At 49.4% G+C, this 20,044-nt stretch overlaps 1 protein-coding gene across 1 annotated transcript in view; it reads left to right on the top strand.

Moving 5' to 3' along the window:
- Positions 1–20,044, top strand: part of CARTPT (CART prepropeptide) — a 38,072-nt gene that overhangs the window by 16,715 nt on the left and 1,313 nt on the right. The window lies entirely within an intron of this gene.

Here is a 20,044-nt window from a genome sequence, read left to right as displayed (position 1 = left end):
CGTGCCCTGCGACCCCGCTTCGCTATCCCCGGACATCTCAGGCCGCGCCGCCCCCGCTGTGGAGACCCTCCTGCACCGCCGTGCTAAAGGGTCGCTGGCCGCGCCTGCCTACGTGCCCACACCTGCTGATTGAGGACCCAAGAACACTTCCCAAGCTGAGAGTCGCACCGACCTGTGCCAACTCTCCACATCACGAAAGAAGCTCCAGTATCGGGCTCGGGGCCCGCAACGCCTTATTTCCCCGTTCGCAGGAACCGATCTCTGTGAGTACTGGAACTACAAGTAAAGAACCTACGAACTATCCATTTGAAACTACGAACCAAGAACATTTGCCTGCTGTATAACCTGGTGGCCTAGCGAAAACGTTATTGGTCTTGTGATAAGTCTGTTGAGATATATATACCTTATTTTTACATAAATAATCGTATTTTTATATATATCCAAGTCTGGTGTCCGTTTCTGGGGGGATTGATGTATTTACTGTGTGTACGATTGTAAGTGCTTAACCAACAACGCCTGAGGAATCGCCTTGGCTGCTCACGCCACGCACCTAGAGGGTGAGCAAGGGTCATTCGCGAGGGGTTATCCTGCGCCCTGACGTGGAGGAGAGGGTTCCTGCTTGACACAAGGGCAACCTTGCGCCAACCAGAGATCCCCGACTCTAACACATCTACTATGATTTAGTCGTGGTTCTTATTTCATATAGAACTGAATATCATAGAATTATATGTCGTGTGTTAAATGTTCAGCATTTTCTCTAGTCGGTGAGTTCTTGAACAGAAATGAAAAACAAAGGGCCATATTATCAAGGAACGGCGATAACATTATCGCCGCTTTAGCGGCAGGAAACTGCAGCTAAAGCGGCAATAATGGGCTTGATAATAGGCCCTTGTGAATTCCCATAGAAGCCCAGGTTCACACCAGGACGCGTTGTGATTACCTGTAGACAAAAAGACTACGGGATAAGGAGGCATATTCATCCGGACAGCGCACCCCAGAGAGGCGCCAGGGAGAACAATCCCCCTTTCTCATTCATGCGCCCTGATCGGTGTCTGCCTTCAGGAGGGGGAGGCGTGGGGCCGGGGTGTTAAGAGTCCCCGCGGCCCCATTCATGTACCAAGCTCCCCCCGCGCTGAAAGGAAACATTTACAGGCGATGCTGTTAATGACCCACACCACAGGGGCCCTTACACATGCTGGACAAGCAAGCGCCTCGTTAGCAAGGAGAGCGCCACATAGCTATCAGCATCATAAAGTATTCAGAATTGGCCTTGCCCATCGCTAGTATTGCAAACGATAGCGATACCATATATATATTATCTACTGGCGGTCGCCAGTAGATAGTTACAACCTAGTTTCCATAGGAAATCTCAAAATTCTATTTAGAATAACTTTGGCGCCGGTTGACGAATCCTCGCGAAATTTTCAAAACAAATGGGGCGCTCCGTTCAGCTCCTACCCTGAAAGTCTCGGGGTGATTCGTCAAGCGGTGGCCGAGAAAAAGGGGGGGTCCCAAAACGCGTTTTCCCCATGCATTTTTCCATAGGACCTTTATTCGCAGCTACAGCCCGAACGGCTGAACAGAATTACGTGAAATTTGGCAGAGAAGTAGCCATAAGGTCAAGGAAGTGCCTTTTGGAGGTCTGGTGTAAATCTGTTCAGTATTTCCTGTGAAAATAGCATTTAAAAGCATATCAATATCTATACGCGCGCACCGAGCGCGCACTGTGCGCGAGCGCAATTCTGATTGGTTGTTAGATGTCGGTAAACATTCGAATCGGTCGAAACCAGGAAGTGTCGGCCGCCATTTTGTCTCTCGCAGTCTGAGGGGGTGAAAAACAAAGGTGGAGAACGTGAAAAGGGGGCAGAGTGGTCAGTTCTTGACCTCATAGCCTTTGTCAGGGGGTCACAGAAGGACCCCCAAGGGAGAAAAAAAAAATTTATCATTTTTTTTTAAATCGCGAGGTGCGCACGGCACGCACTGCGAACCGTGGGTGCTCTGTGCGCGAAGCGCACCGAGCGCCCACAGCGCGCGCACGGTGAAAAACCTCAAAAATAAATAAATTCATAAATACATAACTTAGCATTTAAAAAACCGTACAAATTCACTGAAAAAACCATAGGTTTCACACACGTTATAATTACGAATTAGCATTTAAAAAACCTTGCAAATTCACTTAAAAAACCATAGGTTTCACACATGTTATAGTTAGCTGGACATTTCACTCGTAAAAAACCAATGAAATTCCCCTGTTATAGTTAGTGCAGGCAACTATAACTCACGCGACCGCAATCCTTTGCTGATGACGTCAGATATTACATCACTGATGACATATGTGTCTTTATGAAAAATAAATATTTGTAATATATGTATAGCTAAAGATTAATGGAAGAAGACATGGGTAAATAAGTGTCTAAATACAGTGATGTAATATCTGACGTCATCAGCAGAGGATTGCGGTCGTGTGAGTTATAGTTGCCTGCACTAACTATAACGGAGGAATTTCATTGGTTTTTTAAGAGTGAAATGTCCAGCTAACTATAACATGTGTGAAACCTATGGTTTTTTAAGTGAATATATATATAGCGAATATTTATTTCTATGATGCGTGGCCTATGTGCAGTTATGTATCTCGTTGTTTTAACGGATTTAGTGTTATTTTATTAATAATGAATACATAGCAATTCAATATTTTTGTTGTTTTTCCTATTATCATTGTCATTATCATTATTTTTGTTTACATTTTTTTATTAGGGTTTTGCATTACAATATTCCACGAGATACATCAGATATTTCACAGATGAGCCACCTTTTAAGTATCGTCCCTGTTTACAAAGGGCAATTACATTGATTGTCTTGTCCCCAGAACACACTGACATAGCTTAGATCATAAATCTACTACTGTTTTGCTCCAGTGGACTGTAATGTGTTCCGCTGCGACTGGACTGCTGTGTCACATGGTAGCGAGGGTTAGCATGTCCCCTCCTCTTCTATCTGTATATGGCTTCCCCTATAATGTGTCTGATCATCTATTCCGTTTGGTGAGTAAATCGGCTTCAGAACTGCTGATGGGGATTTAACTGTGAACCGTGGGAAGAAAAAAAAAAACCTGGGGAGTGTGGGGGGGGGGGGGGGACACATATGGTGGGCAAGGAAGATCGGCTGTGGCGGGTGGTGTGTTGACTGGCTACATGTCCGACAGGTGTGTCCTGGGACAATCGTGGAGGGAAATGAGCCGTCGTAGGGGTGAGCGATAGACCCGGGGGCACCGCCCATCTCTTCCAGTCGGTCCTCCTACCTGCCTATTGTACCGCTATTGTTGGGTCCTGCGTGGTGGGAGATGGGGAGGGTGGGGTGCAGGGTGGGGGTTGCGTTACTTCCGGTGTTTCCCCTGCTGTCCGCTCCTGTTTAAAGCGTATTAAGAGCTGCGCCCATTCCATAGATATTGGATGTTTCGTGTGCCCTTTACTTCTTCCTCTCTTAGGGTCTCTTCCTCCGCTGCCCCCCAATTGAGTAGTGCCCCTGCCCAAGCTGCCTCTGAAGGCCCAGCAGGGGCCCTCCAATGCATGGCTATATTCCTCTTTGCTAAGAGGATGGCGAAGGATGCAAATCTCGATTGTAATTTTGCAGATTTCTTTTTCCTGAAGATCCCCAGGGCGCATGCTTCCCATGTGGAAATGTTCGGGAGATTGACCGTTGTTCGGAGTGTATGATGTACCCTGTGCCAAAATAGCTGTATGGAGGGGCAAACCCAAAACATGTGCTTAAAGTCCACTTCTGATGCTTGGCAGCGGGGACACGTGAATTGTGTATCGGGGTAAAACCGGTGTAGCTTATCCGGTGTGGGATACGCCCGGTGTAGGATATTGAACTTTATGTTTTTGAATCGCGTGTTTCTGGATACCTTTTTGGGATATTCCAAAGCTTGGCGCCACTCCGTATCGTGGAATGCCCGACCCACGTCCTCCCATGCCCGTCGGAGTCTGTCCAGGGAGACATCCGTCAGTTCCCGGATCGCTTTGTAATGCCACGTGATTAAGTGTCTACCCGCGCCCATTCGCAGTAGCGTGTGTAACACTGGGTGTGTCAGGGGCTCCCCATCCCGAAGGTTCCAGTGTTGGCGACCACTGTCTAATAGTTGTCTGTGCCGCAAAAACTGTCCTTGTGGGAGGTCATACCACTCGACCATCTGGGCATAGGTCTTCAGTTGCCCTTCATGAAACAGCGCCTCCATCTCTGTTACGTCGTGATCGGTCCATACCCGAAGGGCTCCCGCGGTGTAGTATTCACTCCTCTGGGGGAATCCCACCAGGGGGAGCAGTGGAGAGTATAATGGTCGCCCCTTCGACATACGGTGCACCCGCATCATACACTTGCGGGCTACAGAAACCTGTAGCGGGTGTGTGCGCGCCGGTCTAGTGCCTGGCAGTAGCATTCGTCTGATAGCAGGAAGTTGTATTCTGCCATCTTCGGTTATTGTTTCTCCCACGTGCCTCTCTGCTGTCCAGTGGGACAGCCATTGGAGTTGTGCCGTGAGGAAATATGATTCGAAGGATGGAGCTCCCAGGCCTCTGCCCGTCGTGGACAGATACAACGTACGCAGTGCTATTCTATGACGACTGCCGCCCCAAATCAGAGCTGCTAGCAGCGCGTCTAGTTCTTGAAAAAAGGAACATGGTGGGATGATCGGGAGATTTGTGAAGTAATAGAGCATTCTCGGAACCATAATCATTTTTGCTATGGCTACACGCCCAATGGGTGCCAATGGTAACGTCTTCCAGAAGCCCACCGCCGTTCGCAAGCTCGCTAGCGCTTTGCGATGGTTGCCCTCATAGAGGTCCCCGGGGGAGTGATGCAGCCGCACTCCCAGGTATCTGGGGGCCGTCGCGTTCCACGTCAGTGTCTGGGTGCCCACCGTGATCTCCAGAGGCGCCAGATGGGCGCTAAGAGGAAAGATCGTCGATTTCCCCCAATTTACTTTAAGTCCCGAGACCTCTCCAAACTCCTGTAACGTTGTCCAGATTGGGGTGAGATCGTCCGAAATGTCACGAACATAGATCAGGAGATCATCTGCGTATAGCGACACGCAATGGATTGTATCTGCTATGGGAATCCCCCATGCCTCCCCCTCCCGTCGCAATCTTATGGCCAGAGGTTCCATCGCTAAAGCGAAAAGGAGAGGGGAAAGGGGGCACCCCTGCCTGGTCCCTCGTGCCACCGGGAATGGGGCTGATATAAATTTGCCGACACGTACCCTAGAAGTGAGCTCTCTATAGAGGAGCTGAGTATACGCCATGAGCGTGGGGCTGACGTTTATACTCCGGAGGACCGCGAACAGAAAGGGCCACAGTAGGATATCGAACGCTTTCTCTAGATCCAGGATCAGGCACGCTGCTCGCGGGAATCGGTCTTTTGCTCTGTCTTGAATATGAAACAGTCTACGTAAGGTATGTGAGGTATTGCGTCGGGGGACAAACCCACACTGGTCAGGGTGCACTAAAGCCAGAAGGATTTGACTGTAGCGATCGGCTAAGATTTTCCCTAGAATTTTGCAGTCTCCATTTAAGAGCGTTATCGGACTGTAGGATGCTGGGAGTGTGGGATCTCTGTGCGGTTTCAGGAATCGATGTCCGTAGCGATTCCGGGAGCATCTCTCTGCCTAATGCCTCCTCGTATACGGAAGCCAACCGAGGCGCCATCTGGGTCATAAACGTGCTATAATACTCAAGTGGAAAGCCGTCCATTCCCAGCGCCTTCTTGCGCGCTAAAGACCTGATCGCATGTGTTATGCCCGCGGGTGTGATCTTCCCGTCCAATTCCTTCCTGTCTGCGGGGGAGATTTCGGGCATGGGCGATGGGCCTAGAAATCGGGCTAGCTCTCGTGGCATCTCAGTCTGTGGAGCCCGGTATATTTCCGCGTAGTATTCATGAAATATGCGCAATTTGTCAATTTGGGAGTGTTTGGGCTGTCCGTCTGTGTCTATAAGTTCTGTGATGAGGTGTGGCATTGTGTCCTGTTTGACTAACCAAGCCAGGAGTGACCCCGTCCTATTGCCCTCCCGGTGTGTTTTAGCCGCATAGGCGCGAAAGTTGTATTTGCGCAGGTCTCGCATCTTTTCAGCGTGGGAGGATTTTGCTGCAGACAGTTGCGCTAGTGTGGCTTTGCCTTGGTCTATGGTTTTCGACAGTTCCTCCAATTTTGCAAGGCACTTTCCAGCACTCTCCTCACCCCCACCACCTGTTGGATGCAGTGTCCCCTGGCGCTGACTTTAAACGCATCCCATTCTATTGATCTGGAGGATGCCGTGCCATCGTTCCGAAGAAAGTGTTCCTGAATATATTCCCCATGAATTCGGCGGAATGCCGGGTCAGTGAGGCATTCTTGGGGTAGCTTCCACGTTGGGACTGGGGGATGGGGCTGTCGCCATCTAACGGTCACTGTGTGCGCATCGTGATCCGACACTATCCTTCCCAAATAGTCCGCTTGCTGTACTTTGGGCAGAAGTACCGCAGAGCACAGAAACCTGTCAAGCCTGACTCTCAAATCGTGTGGGATGGAGTGAAAGGAGTAGAGTCTAGTGGTTGGGTTCCGAGCCCTCCAGGCGTCCATCAGTGCCTATCTATCTACCCATCTTCGGAAGCGCTCAGCTTGTTTGTATGCCGGTGAGTGCGTCTGTGGGAGGTGCGATCTGTCTAGGTATATATCTAGTGTGCAATTGTAGTCTCGCCTAGGAGCCACGGGGTCGACGTATGGTGCGCCAATACGCTCATGAGTCTATCCCAGTATTGCTCTTGCTCTACATTGGGGGCGTATATACTTCCTATGAGTAGCGGTTGACCCTCTAACAGCCCCGTCAGCAGTGCATACCGCCCTTCTTTGTCTATTAGTCGTGTTTGCTCTTTGAAAGGTACCCCTGGCCTAATCCATATAAGTGCACCTCTGACGAATGCGGAATACGACGTGGCGCAGATAATGCCCCGCCATTTTTTGTGCAGACGGTCTACCTCCCCTGCTGTCAGGTGTGTCTCTTGTAGGACGGCTACTTGGGCTTGCTGTCTCTTAATGTATGCGTAGATAGAGTACCGCTTGCGGGCTGTGTGCATTCCCCTGACATTCAACGTGATAAATGTTATGTCTGTGTTAGGGGTTCTGTAGGACATGTATTGTGAGGTTGGAGCAGTGTATCCGTGATGTACATCGCCTCTTTAACCTGTCGTTCCCACCCTGCCACCCGCCACTCACCGTTTACCATTAATCTGCATTGTCCATTACCGCCTCTTCGCCCACTTGAGGATACCTGGGGGATAAACGAAAGGGGAGGGGGGATAAACTGAAACACTGGGGAACAGTCCCAATTCAAGGGGCCTATCGCTCGTAGCGATACGCCCAAACTGGTTTTCATATGTAGACTTTAGTTCGTTACTGAGGGGGTGGTGGCTTTGTTTCTTCCCGGCTCTCGCCGTTGCGGCCGCCCGTTTGTTGTTGATATCGAAAATGTGCCTGCTAGCACCATGTCTGTACTTAGTTATCCGTGTCCGGCTGGGCTATTGTTCACTGTTACCATGGTTGCAGCTCACCTGGACGGTCCCGACCCCGTGCCGCCGAGCCCGGGCGCCACTCCGCCGGCATCCACCTAGGGCCGGGGCCGTGTTGCTTCCCCCTCGCATCTCAGGTGATTGTTGTCCCATTATATCAGTGTGTCTGCTGTCTGGGGGGTCACTATTGGAGGTGTCACCGAGCCCCCCCCGAGACATGGGTGTATCGCTGCCTTCGTCTTCCGAACTGAACAAGTGTGGGCCTCTCTCTATGTCCGACCCCCTCTCCGCGGGGCTCAATGTGGCCACCGCCTGTAGTGCTTTCCTGCGTTCTGTTATGATTTGCGCAAGGTCTGGTGAGCTGGTAGTGGCTGCGCTGGACCGCGCACTGAGCTGCGTGAGGGTGACCTTTCAGAATCGGCGTCCCGAGCGTCCGGGCGTTCGAGCCGCTTGTTGGTTGGTGCCGTCCCTAGGGTGCCGTAAGTAGAAGACAGCATGACCTGTTTGTCTTCTACTTGTAGCCGTCCTTGCTGCCTGGCTGCACGGAGAATGGTGTCTCTGTCCTGATAATGTAGGAGCTTCAACAGGAATGGGCGAGGGGGCAGGCCCGGCGGTGGTCTGCGTGCTGGGACCCTGTGGGCCCTCTCGACCGAGAAGTAGGGGGTTAAATCTTTTGCGGGCGTGAATGTTGTTATCCAGGAGGTGATGTATTTGATCGGATCCGTTCCCCCTTCTGGCAGATTCATAATTCGGATATTGCTCCTTCGAGAGCGCCCTTCTAAATCGTCCGTCTTGGTTTCCAATGCCTTTATCCGTGATTGCAGGTCTTTCATAACATTGTGCTGTTGCATCGGCGGTTCCATTGTTTGGATCGTTTATTCACTCTTAGCGACTTTATCCGCCAGTTTTCTAAGGTCGTCACGGAGAATATTGAGGTCAGTGGCCAGTTCACCGAACTTGCTCTCCATCGTCACTCTTGAGTGTTCAATGGCCGCGAGGACCTGGTCCAGTTTCCTGGACATGGGGTCTTCACTGGTGGGCTCCTCTCTTGACTGGGTCACAACAGGTGTCGAGGGCGTCGCTTTCTGTTGTTCCGGGGCGTGTGACGCTCCCACCGCGCGCTGCCGGCACATGGCGGGGGGGGTGTTCTTCCCTTCTCTTGCGGTGATCAGCGCCCAGCGACCCCCAACTCCAATCCCAGATCCACAGGCCGCTGCGGGGCGAGCGCGTCCCCCCGGATATCTCCGACTCCCCCTGAGCGGCTGCGGTCACTTTTCGTCGCTCTTAGGGGTCCTCCGTGAAATTCTCCCCCTCCGTTCATGTGACCCGCTGTGCAACCGTCTCCGCGGCGTCGTCCACCGCGGGCTCCCTCGATGCGTCTCACCCCCTCTCCCGAGACCCAACCATGGGGGGAACAATTGGCGACAGCCCAGCGGTCCACCCCTGCGCCAGGGCTCGACGTCCGTGCCCCAGAGGTGATCCGGGGCCCCAACGAAGTCACAGCCGCCCAGGCGGGGCCCAGTCCCGCCGATGAAGCTGCGTCAAGCCGGATCCCTGGTGGCGGGACGCCCAGCCCGCAGCCGCAGGTGTCGACGATGGGTCGCTTTCAACCTCGTTGCTGGTCAGTCGGATTAGTGCATGCCCCGGCGGGGGGGGGGCACACGCTGTCACCCTGGCCTCCCGCCCCGGGGCGTAAAGGGTGGTAGCCAGTGCCCCGATCACTGTTTCCGCCCCCTGCACACCGTACGTCTAAGCGCCGAGCGCCTCCACGGCGAGGGGTCCCACTGCTCGGCAACGTCCAGGGACCTCCTCGTCTCGATTAATGCGTGGGCAGGGGGGGTTAGCTGCAGCTCCTCTACTCAGGCTGTTTCCTTCACCGTGAGGCGCACGGCGGACAGGGTGCAGGGTCGCTCCTTTTCGCCCCGTGGGGTCCCGAGGGTAGGGTCCGACCAACAATCGATGCGCTCTCACCCGTGTTAGTCACCGACGGTGGTGGTTCCTCCATCCCGGTCCGCTATGGCGTCTTCGAGGGACAGGTGCCGGCTGCATTCGGGCCGTCCCCGGTAACTCCAGGGGTTCTGATTACGTGTCCGGGTCTGCCCGGTCCGGGGCTGAAACGGCCGGGCACCGGTCCGGTGACTCGCAGCTCGCCCCTCCGTGCAGGTCACGTGTTCTGGCACGCCGGTCCGGCGGCTTGTAGTTCGGCCCACCTCCTGTTCCGCCAATTCTCCGGGTAGGTGTTGCCTTGGAGGGGGATCCTATGCCGGCACTCTTCATCGCCACAGTCCTTGTCTCCCGGCCCGCTGCTCATGGAGGGGGGCCGTCCCCCAGCGCCCTGGTGTGCGGAGATTTCCGCTCCCTCGGAGGTCAGTCAGGGCGCTTCCTCGACTGTCTCTGAAGCCACCGGCCACCGCGTTTTAGCCCTCTGATGGCGCTAGTCCTGTACCAGGATGCGACTGCTCCCTCTGTTACTTCAGAGGGCTATGCTAGTATGCTGCGAGTCCGCCATTTTTTCCAGCGGTCTCGGGGGAACCTCCGCCCGGCGCCTCAGCGGTGTCCGTGAAGCCCGTCTCGGGGGCCCCGGGCCTACCGGAGCCATCACCGCATCTTCCAGGCCCGGTGCTGTTCGTTATGAGGCTGACAGGTGCATGGGGCAGGTATTTGCGGCGCTTGCACGGGCCACCGGTCGGAGCCTTAGGGAGAAGAGTCCGCCATCTTGGCTGGCTCGGCCACGCCCCTTGTCATTATCATTATTATTGTATTATTATCACTATACATTATATTATTGTTGTTATGTAAACTGCGAGATAAACAGTTGCACGTCTGTGGTGTTTTATTGTTATTTGTTTTAAAGAGCGGTTTTGGGTGTGATATGCACCTCATGCTGCCTGCGGTCCTTACTTCTCAGGTCTGCTACAAGCACGTGCTGAGAACCACTATATAGCGCCTTGGATTGATAGATAGCGCCGTCTGCCTCAATGGCCCCGGCTTCTACTGGTTCTGGCAGTTACATTTTCTGAACTCATCACCAGTACTCTCCTGAGCCGCAGTTTGACCTCTGACTGAGACTTCCCGCGCCAGAGGAGCGCTGTGGAATATGCGGTTTGGTGGCTTCCTTCCACATGGCGGGACACGCCCGACCGATGCCTGCGCCAGCTCTCTTCTCTCTCTGTAAGTTTTACTCAGCCAGAGTGCTTTTCCATGGCGCAAAACCTGCCCGTGTACTCTTATGGGCAACCGTCACTCCTCCTTTTATCACTTCCATGGGAAAGTGGCGGCTCATTCTTTTATCCCTTCCTCACCACATGCCTTATACCCTTTCATTGCCTTAACTATCATACCCGCGCCTGCCTCCTATGCGGCACCCGCGGCTCCTTCTTTTATCCCTTCCTCAGACATACCCTAAGTTTCATACCGGTTCTTGCTCCTTATGGGCAGCAGAGTCTCTTTCGTTTATCACTTTGTCACCACAAGCCCAGTGCCTCATTTCATAGCCGATTTGATTCTTTATGATGCAACCGCGGCTCCTTCTTTTATCACCTCCACACCTCGCCTTGTTTCATACACGTTCGTTAAACCCATCCATGTTCACTCCTTTTATCCAACAGCAGGGGCTTTGTACTTGTGCATAGTCTGTCTTCGCGCCACCTCCCTGTAATGTTATTATTGTCATGTGACCATCGCGTGCACTGTACCTTTGTGCGCCCCTGCAGACTTTGGTCTCTCTAGGCCGTTTTTAGGTCTCGCCTGGCATAGGCTGCGTGCATGCGCAGTCTCGCTGGCGAGATTTAATGATTTTGGGTATTTTGTGTAAAGGACATTAAGCCCAGCCTGCCCCTCTTTTCCATTGGCTGGCGTCACCGTTTATGCTAAACGGTGGCCAGCCATTGGGAAAGAGTTGATAGTGACCTTTTTGTTCGGCTTTTTGAGCCGTCCCATTTGGACAGGCTCGTCTGCCTTCCTTGCGTCGTAAAAGCTTTCTTATCTTTATGGGGCCATGTGTTTCAAACACATGGCCCCATAAAGACAACAAAGCTTTCACAACGGACGAAAGTGAAAGCGGACCGTGATTGTTTGGAATACTCTACAGTGGAAGCTTACAGAACTGGCCCTATCCAACGCCGTTCATTGTACCCGGTTCACTGGCACAGATCTTTTACTGAGGGGGAAGTTCACGGTGATATCCACGTAGCCCCTCGTAGAAGGTGCATGCCCCTCACCCCATAAGGTGCTCTATTCTCCATACAGGCTTTCCATCGTAACTCCGTTCTCCTTCCAGCTCTCCCTCGGGTCCCCAGTCTGGTGAGATGTTCCTCTTAATAGTGTTATACACATGCAGCTCCTCGGCAATGCCCTCGTTGCCGCCCCCAAAGATGGTCGGTGCCCGCGACGGGAGCGTGGTACGGGGCCAGTGAAGGAGTTCACCCGCTTACAATTAATTGGGGGACATTCCATCATGTTCACCGGTTCAGGGCCGCCCCCGGCTATCACTACTCTCTGCCGCCCCCAGGTCCGCAACGGGATTCCATTGGGCACCTCCACAGCTGGGGAACACTAGACCGCGCCACATGCAATGCTTGTGCGTGGTGTGACGATCATAGCCATCTTGAGTGTGTGTATACACATTCATTGTCTTTCTGATAAGTGGCGGAAACGTCAAATAACAATCGACGGATGAACCTACGCCTAAGATGGTTGCTGTCCAGATGTGAGTGTAGAAGCGCGTTTTAGTGTTTGAACATCTGCTTACCAGATGGTGCTGCAAAGAAGACGAAAAGCGGACATACATGTGAACAGCCTATAGAGGTCTCTGGTACAACTATAACAGCAATTTTATTTTTTTCAGTTTTATATAGCGCGAACTCGACCCAAGGGTACATTATCGACCACGGAGATTAAATGATTTGCTCAGAATCACAGGATGCTCGTGCCTCTGGTCAGGCTCGAACCTGGTACCCCACCTTCAAAGTCGGCCGCTTTAGCCACAATGACATGAACATACATGCCAGCTTTTCTGATTTAGAAGGGAGACTACGGCTTTCAACCCTTTGGTCCCACCTCCCGATTTCTGTATACAGAAACCCGATTCTAATTGCCGAATCGTGATCGGCTAGAAACATGGCAGCCTGAGCTTGGAATTATATATCCTGTGCCAGAGCCTTGCCCTTTATTCTTGGAGGGGGAGATTAGAGGGTGTGACAGGCCTCGACATTTAATTTTTGGCAGTTTTACATAGCACATACAAAAACTCTGTTTTTGTTTGCTCAATGTTAGGAAACTGCCAACAAGTACATGCTGATTGTCACTATACATGCCAAGAGACCAATTCAGACTAATTGCTTCAATCTAAATTAATGGGTTAAATACATCCTCCTATTTTTTTAAATCTCCCACTTGCCTGCTCTAAAATGTTGGCATGTATGTGTGAATCAGCCATGGGCTCCATTGTTTTATAGCTGGAACTTGACCCGAAGCTATTGGGGCACTTAACATTTGTACCAGAGCTACTTTAAACAGGCTCATGTTTTTTTAATCACATGGAGATTATGTGATTTGCACAGGATGTTGAGCTAACGCCGAGACTTGAAACTGAGTTCTTGTTGCTGTGGAGGCTCTTTGGCTTTGCGAGTGCAACCGGAACTGGCCTATAACCTCCGGTGTCCTCACAGCAGAACACAGTGGAGCTGCAGTGCAGTTCTCTGTAGGGGCATACATATAACTCAGGCGAGAGCTACTCATTTGGGAGCTGGGACTACAAAGAATGCGGCAGATGGTCCTGAAGGGATCAGTAGCAGGAGCTAGAGTAAGAGTTGCTGCTGAGGCCCACTCCTCCAGCGTTGACCCAAAAGGCTAAAAGAAAAGCAGCGTAATCCCGAATCCTGGCGGCCAGGAAAGGAAGAGCCATTTAGAATAAGCATTTGCAATGCAATAGGTCTCGCATTACTGAATGTTTGAGCTATTGGTGTTGCATTCTTATTAGCAATGCCAATAGCTCAAACTTTAATAATGCGAGACCTATTGCATTGCAAATGCTTGTGCTTGTGTGCTGTTCTCAGCCCACTTCAGCGCCGTGTCTTGTGTGTTATTAGCCCTCTCGGGGCTGGGTGCCACGTGTGTTGTGGTCAGCACAGCTCAATCACGGCTATCTGAAGTGGTGGGCCAAGTCCCGGGGGCATGCGATTCACTTCGGTTATTACTCGTGTTCTTGTCGTTACTTCTGTTGTTACGAATACAGTGTAATGACTCTGACACGTGACGCTCTGCACCCCAGGCCAGCAGAAGCAGGCACTGTATTTGCAGTGACAACGGTAAATTTTGGAAATAAACATTTCACGCCCTGTTATCAAAGTGCCCGTGTGCCGGGCTTCAGTCGGCTGGAGTGATAGGGTCCCTGCAGCTGTTCCGTCCGTATTTTGTGCCATTTCAGTGTTAGCCTGGTCGCCAGTAGGTAGTTCTAGTTAGGACCTAGTTTCCATAGCAAAAGTGTTTTTTCTTTTGCCAATATTTTTGGCGTCGGTTGACAAATCTTCACGAATTTTTCAAAACTAATGGAGCGCTCTGGTCAGCTCCTGTGTTGAAAGTTTTGGGGTGATTCGTCAAGCGGGGCCGAGAAAAAAGGGGGTCCCAAAACGTGTTTTCTCCATATTAATTTCCATAGGAAACTTTTGTCATGGCTACAGCCCGAACTGCTGAACGGAATTACACCACATTTGGCAGAGTGGTAGCTCTTTGTCCAGAGTGCACTCTTTGCTTTAAATGGTGTAAATCCGTTCAGTAGTTTCTGAGAGATTCAAGAATAAAATAAATTATATATCTGTCTGCCTTGCATACGGGGGCTCTCACTAACATATTCTGAGGATCCGAAGCATCCTGGTGGCCACTCCTGTCATACTGGTGATGCTGGCATAACATGGCCATAGTTTGCATATTGTCAGCATCCGTGGATTATTGTTGCCATCCTAGGTCTGGTGATGGGCACCTAATTGTGCTACATGGGCATGTGAGGTATACTCCGCTCTTATGAGCCAGTATTGCATGTGGTACTTTATGAAAATAACATGGTGGGATTAGGGAACAAAATGTCTGTCTTTACTAAAAGAAATAAAAAAATAAACATGCATTTGGGTGACAAAAACTTACTTTTAAAACGATAGAAGCTGTTGTTTGACAGAACTGCATTTATTTACCCAAAATGAACAGTTTGGATTTGAGATAATATATTTATAAAAGCCATTTCAGGGATAATTCAAGCTGAGACGGGGACATGTTTTTCTGATGTTATCTCGACGGAGCTAAATAACACTTGCTGCAGTGACCGTTCTTACACGATTCACGTGGAGACATTTCATTATCTACTTTGATCAACTTATTTTATGATCTTATCACCATTACTGGTTTATAAGATTATAACTTGCAAGGTTAACATACTTAACAAGCATTTGCAATGCAATAGGTCTCGCATTTACTTGAGTTTGAGCTATTGGCATTATAAATGACAATGCCTTTTATTTATGTTTTGGTTTTTAAAACAAATAAATAAAAGGGATTGTTATTTACAATGCCAATAGCTGAAACTCACATAATTGCGAGACCTATTGCATTGCAAATGCTTGTTAAACTGAGCAATGGTTTTGTCTTTGCTTTAGGGACAAGGGAAGATAAAAACACTGTGTGCGCCACAGAAAGACAGTGAGATAAGTAATGCTGTGGAGACCAAAATGAAAGAGAGAGCCAAGGAAGAGTGGAAAGGGAGAAAACAGAAGACAAAAAAAGAGGATAAGTAAGAAAAGGAAAAGAGGACAAAAATAACAGAGAGAAAGAGAGAGTGAGATGGAGAGAGAGAGAAAGAAAGAAGATGAGAGAGGGGTAGTAACGGATGTGGCAAGTGTAATTGTTATGCAGCCAGTCAGTGTATATATGTCATAGTAGAACGAGAGGAGAGAGTTTTACATACATGTTAGCACTGTGACCAAAACTACACACTTTTACTTTCGTGATCATTGGAAACCAGGCCCACATTTTCTTTTTTTTCACACAGTGCAGCATCCAAATGAATTTGTGCAAGGAGAAAAATACAGTTCATCCCCTGCACTGTCGCACAAACAGGGCTGCCCTGTGAGGCAGGTAGCTTCACACCAGGGTGCACAGGGGAGTGTAAGCTTCTAGCATAGCATTGTACTTGAGGCACAAATTTCCACCACAAAATTCTATGCGTAGACAAACTCAAAAGGTTGCGACACATTGGATGTGTGCTGTGCACTGTAGCATACATACACTGTCATTTTTCGGAGAAATTAACACATTCCCCGTTGTTTGCACTTGCTTTAAGTAGACATTGCTAATATAAAGCCTGGTCTGGCTATTTTCGTAGTCGGGCCTGGAGTCAAAATCTGTCACTGTTTGCCCCTTGACACAAAGCAGGGCCTTCCATTTTTTACTCTGTGAAATGTGCCCCTTTCCAATGCAAAATAGCTGAATAGTAAATAGAATGCCCTGCTGTGCATCAAGCTACCACTGGCACCAGTGCTTAATTTGCAAAACAATATGTGCCAGGGCTCTCTTAATGAGACTACCATAGCTCGCACTACCCCTGCCAGTGCTGCCAATAATAGTAACAACACAACTTCTAGCAATCACACTCCTACAAGTGTGACAAATCAGACTCTTACATGCCCCAAAGCTACAAGAATAGCCGGTACGCAAGGTATTAGTAATTTATAATGTCTTTTGAATTAATAAACAATTGTTGTTGTGCTCATCTCTGAATCCCACACACAGTGCCACCATGTAGCAGCCTGCTATTATCACAATTAAGTGGGGATGCTGAGCACCGGAAACCTAACCGGCACAAATTAAGCACTGACTGGCACACTAAAAATGGGCTCAAGTGTACTTTTCTGTAGATTGCTGTTGTTTTAAAACGTGATAAACAATACATTTTACGGTGTGAGCAAACTTGTTTCCTCTTATGTAATTCACCAAACACGCACTGTGGTTTACATACTTTATAAACGCCGGCGCTCCCCCTCTTCCCCACTGTGCATGCCTACTCTCTTTCATGCTAAGCTTGTGTCTAACTGTAATGCAATTGGTGCTGATTTAAAGCGCTCTGATACCTTTGGGTAAAGTTTGCGCTATACAAAAGTGAAAACGAATAAATAAATAAATAAAAGCCTACCTGTACCACGTCCATTCTGCGATGCCACATGCCTTTTGGTCCCTGTACTTATTAACTGCACCCGGCTGTGGGAAACCCCCATGGCGGGAACAACGTGTTGTGGAGCAGATGCAGGGAATGTAGCCACTGTCCTGTGGCAGCACCATGGGGTAACAGTGCATGGACAGGAAGGCAGGCAGTCGGTAGTGCTGTGCCTGGCAGTGTAGTCCTGTGCCTGGCAGTGTAGTCCTGTGTGCACGCCAGACATGAGGGTTGCTGTTGGCTGACGGGAACTGGTGAGGAGGTGCCGGTTCGGTATGCCTGCTTCCTGATTTTAGGCAGGCGACAGTCTCCCATAAAGCTCCGCTGTGTAGCTAACATTTTATAAAGGCATATTACAACTTGTGGCTTCAGAGTTGGGATAAACAAATCTTTTTGTAAGGAGTCTAGGCTGCTGCAAAGGATGACAAGAGATTTCAACGTTGTGGGCCTTTGCATGGTGTGTATTGTGTGTGCAGTTTGTAATGCAGTGATGTTTGTAGATATGTTTAGGTGGGAATATATTGTTTGGAAGCAAACATTTAGAATATAATAAGTCTGTTATCGTTCCTGTGAAGTAGGTGGACACTTAGGGGGACAGCCTTCAGTGGAGACAACGAGGACAAGACAAGACAAAATCAAAACACGGCAGGTTGACAAATCCAACAAGCTTTGCCAACGCGGCCGAAAGTGATCGCAATCGCGATTACGATCGCGTGCAACGGAGGGCGTGCATGCTCGTTCACGTGCACTGTAGCTTTAGGCCACGGCAGCACTTTGAAAAAGCCTGTTTACAAAATGAGTGGACTGTTGTATAAGACTAAGTTAGAGATTGACAACACTACCCAGCCATGGTTTGTGACTAAAATATGGACGGAAGAGAAGAAGGACAAGGGGTGAGAAAAAGAGAAAAGTGGAGCTCAAAGACTCAGTAAAACGGCAACAATCAAAATACAGAGGGAATTGTAATTTGTCAATGGTTTATCGAAAATCCAGTTGGCTCGTGCGATGTATGTATTCGCCATTTATTTTAAGGTGTTCGCCACCCGTGCATTGAATTGAAAACCCATCCATCATGGCGCAAGTTTGTTGGTAAATTAAAGGTTCCCGTTCTGAAATGTCCGCTGTTACGCTAACGAATACAACGTCAACTGTTCCAATATGGACGCGTTCATGTATCAAGAGTGAAAAGTCGGCAATATATGAAGGTCGCCATGGCTAGCCTGGTTGCAACTGAAAGCGAGCCTCGCAGGTCGTCCCTTAGTAAATGTTGGAGCTGTCGATGGTTGGGAGCCGCATGGCTGTATGAGGCAGCGGGGTACGTCTTCCTGGCGGCGCGCCGGACCATGGCGAAGGGGGCGGCCGTGGGACCAGGCACAGTCACGCAGATCGTGTTTAGTCTCTGTGAGTAGGAGCGGACTGCTAAAATGGGAAAGCGGGAGGATGGGAGGGACCTATCTGTCAATCTGATAGCTGTAATGAGGGTGAAACTCGATGTTCAAGAAGAAGCCCCATAAAAGCAAACAGAGAAACACTTTTTGGTGGTTGATGCAGGTTTGCAAAGGGGGTGCTCTTATTGAAGTCTACGGAGTCATGTTAATATTTCGGCGGGTTAATGTAAGTTGAAAATAGGATGACACCCACCAAATGAAAGTGAGTGGACCTGTATGGGGGACCCGGACACCCGAAAATAGAAGGTGAATCAACTAATCGCGTGTAGGTGGGAGAGTCAGTCACCTCGTATATAAAGATCAGAAGTGAAAGGTCTAGCCACGCCACTCCATACACAGGTGATGGTTATTATAAGCAAGCACACAAGCAGCTCAACTCATGCAGTGTCAATGAGAACAAGCATTGGCCGCACGCGCGCCTTGCGCTTTAAGTTACAAAAAAAAGAAAAGCTCGGCGGAGCGTGGCGCGCGCGCGCGCGCGCTTGGGGGCGGGGGAGCGGACCCTTTGAAGTGCTCCCAAAAGGCGGATTGCATGGCGGCACGATGTGCGTGATTGTGCGCGTGCTAGCCATGCAATCCGCTTTTTGGGAGCACTTTTGAAACCCGTATTCTATAGTCTCGCTTTACGATCGCTTACGCGATAGCAAGGCGTGACCTAAAAAGGGGAAGGTCTCTGTCACATGAGTGCTAGCTGTGCTTTTTAACCAGTGCTTTATTTGTAAAAAAACAGGAGTGCCAGGGTCCTTGTCAGGAGGCCACCGCAGCTTGCACCATCCATTGCTCCCACTAGCGCACCAATGACAGTACTATCACTGCTAGCCATCACACTCATACAAGTGTGACAATTCAGACTTTGAGTATACATTAAAATGACTAATACATGCCGACCAAGCAATTCTTATAGCTTTGGGTGGCAGGTATTTGTGATTTAAATGTACATTTAATTATTGAACAACAGCTGTTGAGCTCCTCAAAAAAATAAGACAAACAGCGCCACCATGTGGCAGGCTTGTATAAGAGCGGGTGTTGACAAGAAAGTACTGGTGCCAAGCACCAGAAACCACCGGCTCAAATTAAGCACTGTTTTTAACCCTGTGATATCTGTCTAATCTGAGATAGCCCTCCAGTGTGCTGAGTCAGTCTAAGGATTCGTTTTTCCAACCTGCCACCTGCAGGTAGAATCTCAGTTATGATATGTGACTGCAAACCTGTTTGAAGAGCAGGGTAAAACTAGAGGGAAGTAAAATGCTATTTGCATTTTGAAAAACGTTAGGAGGACATGCCAAACTGCATACCAGATTATTACAATGATCTGTAGAACCTATTGTTTTTTAGCCAATGTTTTGAAAAGTGAATGAAAAAATGCTTCATTTTGCTATCATTTTCCCATGTTTTCTTGAGGAGGTAAACACCTGGGGAGGATGAAAGTCATCTGACACAGCACAAAAGTATTCCCCCGTTTCATGAATGACCCTTCAGAATTTTGCTCATTTATTTCAAAACGACTGTACAAAAGACTTCTAGCTCAATTTTCTAAATTATTTTTTAAGAAGGAGTTTATGAACGCTTTTGGAGAAGGCCAGCTTTAATAGGCAGCCTAAATGTTTTGAATGATTTCATGAGTGTCCACACAGAGCCTTCTAGAAGACCTGTGGCTTTATTCTTTGCAAATTGTGATGTAAAATGAACTGTTTAGCACCATTGTTTTCAATCTTCCTGAAGGATATAATATGTGCTGAAGCTAGGGAGCCTTGGGCTTGCTCATTGTCAGCCAGGATGGGTTTAAAGTGGACGGTATTCTATTTTCTGTGTACTCCTACGTTATGATGGCGCCTCCTATTGAACTCCCACAAGAACACCC

The sequence above is a fragment of the Triturus cristatus genome, chromosome 2_1 (genome assembly GCF_964204655.1).
Source record: "Triturus cristatus chromosome 2_1, aTriCri1.1, whole genome shotgun sequence".
Classification (NCBI taxonomy): Eukaryota; Metazoa; Chordata; class Amphibia; order Caudata; family Salamandridae; genus Triturus; species Triturus cristatus.
Note: the sequence above shows the minus strand (reverse complement) of the source record. Positions and strands in the feature narration are given on the sequence as shown.